The sequence below is a fragment of the Pteropus alecto genome, unplaced genomic scaffold (assembly GCF_000325575.1).
Source record: "Pteropus alecto unplaced genomic scaffold, ASM32557v1 scaffold78, whole genome shotgun sequence".
In the NCBI taxonomy this organism is placed as follows: Eukaryota; Metazoa; Chordata; class Mammalia; order Chiroptera; family Pteropodidae; genus Pteropus; species Pteropus alecto.
This window is the reverse complement of record NW_006443124.1, coordinates 9,408,477-9,410,855: the sequence shown is the minus strand read 5'-3', so window position 1 is coordinate 9,410,855 and position 2,379 is coordinate 9,408,477. Positions and strand designations below refer to the sequence as shown.

The window sequence follows — 2,379 nt, the reverse complement described above, 5'->3', positions numbered from 1 at the left end:
GCATATTGTTGTGGCAATCTTTGGAACAGTGATCCAAACGAAAGGAAATATTTGTCTGTTGATGAGAGAGGGATTGTGTGGTGTGTGATAAGAACATTTAAAATTTACTCTCTTTGAAACTTTTAAGTATATAATATTATATATTTTAATTATTAACTGTAATTGCCATGCTACACATTAGATCCCTAGAACTTACTCATGTACCCTTGAAACAGCATCTCCCTATTTTCCCGGTGACCATCTGATAACCAACATTGTACTCTCTGTTTCTATGAGTTTGACTTTTTTAGATTTTACATAATTGTGAGAGTATACAGTATTTGTCTTTCTCTATCTGACTCCTTTTACTTAGACTAATGCTGAGTTCTCACAGTCTATCTATCTTATCGCGAATGGCAGGATTTCTTTCTTCCTCATGGCTTAATAATATTCCATTGTGTATACATATCTCACATATTTACATTGCTTAGTTTGTTTCCATATCTGGATAATCATATTTATTTTAAAATATTTTAAAGTATTATTACCATGGTCTACAGCCATGCCACTCTGAACAAGCCTGTCGTCTGATCTCCAAAGCTAAGCAGGGTTGGGCCTGGTTAGTACTTGGCTGGGAGACCACCTTGGAAGACCAGGTGCTGTAGGCATAAATAATAATAAATAATAATAATAAAAGAAAAAAGATAGTGTATATATAGTATTTACCAAAAGACAAAAATTTTAACACAAGTGTATCTCACTAAACAAACAAAGCACAAAAACAGGGAGGGAAAAGACATAAAAGGAAGGAGTAGTAACCACAGGGCATCCACGTTGGAGTGTCCAGATGAGTCAAATCAACCTTTTCATTAATACTAAATCCTCTTAATCCTGTCCTATTGGCTTTTCATGCTTCTTTGAATTGGGTATGGAGGGTACGGGGAGAGAATAAGTTAAAGAAGGAAAGGCTTGGTATTACACTGTTGGGGGCAAGAAAGGTAGTTAGTCAAATAGTAACTGTAGTGATCAACTCTAGAACTGTGGGCTCTTTCACCCATGTTGGCCATTGTCTCAGATCCTTCTGGCCCCACCTCAGAATTTATTATAGCAAAATCATGGCAGCCTATTTAGAATATAAGAATACTCCATGGGGTCAAATTGATGATTCATCTTTCTGGTTTAAGAATCTGTGATGAGCACAAGAGGACTATAGTTAGTCCACTGGAATCATATCCAAATAGTAATAGCTACTACTTTGAAGTGCTTACTGTGCATCAGGCACTGTGCTCATCACTTTGCATCTTATTTAATCTACATAACTCTATATAATTTCATCCTCATTTTACAGATTAAGTTACATAACCTGATCAACCATATACTATTATAAACGTTGAAGCCAGGATTCACCATATAGCCAAAAGCCCTCTTAACGTTGCTATATTTACCAGTAGTTCAAAATAAAGATCTTTGAAATCTATTTCTATTGTTTCAGCCTCTTAAAATAAATTTGAAAGCTGCACTCTCCACAGTGACTTAGCACTAGTGGCTGCTCAAAACTTGGCTTTATTCTTTTTTAGGAGGCCCTCCCCTTTAACTTCTGGCAAGGATGGTCATCTTTTTCATTTCCTCTGAAAATATTCTCTTAGATTCCTCCCTCCGTGCCTTTGCTCTGGAATGCAGTTCCACAGTTGTATACTTCTCATCCCCATTTGTGCTGTCTTCATTATAGGTCCTTTTCTAGTTTTATGCTCCTGGTGGCTTCACCACCTCTGGGACCCAACCGTGTGGGGTGGTTTAAGTAGGAGAGATTGCCTTGAAGGTTAGTTAAAACCAACCAACCAACAGAAATCTCCTGCTCTGAGTAGGGTTAAGACTGCCAGATGCAGTAAATAAACCTACGGTACACTCAGTTACATTTGAATTTCCGTATATCTCTTATAGTAAAAACCTGTTTGTTGTTTTTGTGAAATTGAATTTAACTGGGCATCCTGTATTTTATCTGGCAACCCAAGGTAGGGTAGCACGGGTAACACAAGAGCTTCAAAGATTTGCATCTCGATGGGGCATTGTTAGGAGGATTTTGGGCCTTTCCGGCCAGGAATGAAGCGCCAGTAGGAGCGGTGTGTGCTATCACTAGCCTGGCCCCCATTCGCACGTGAAGAAACCCTGCCCAAAATATGGGGGGGGGGGTCAGAAAAATTCGAATTGACCTAAAATGTCTGGCGCTTAGCTCCTAAAGAGCGTGGAAACGACAGCAAACGACAGCGAACGACAGCGCAGGCCACAGGGCAGAGGCAGGCCGCCCGACTCCAAGATGGCGCCCGCGGCGACCGCCAGGTGTCAAGATGGCGGCGCGGGCCCGCGCCCGCGCTCCCGGACTGTCTTCACTCAGTCTTCCTC

The 2,379-nt window shown here is 40.6% G+C and overlaps 1 pseudogene; it reads left to right on the top strand.

Moving 5' to 3' along the window:
* Positions 1–531: 531 nt before the first annotated feature.
* LOC112472037 lies at positions 532–647 on the top strand (annotated as a pseudogene).
* Positions 648–2,379: the final 1,732 nt, after the last annotated feature.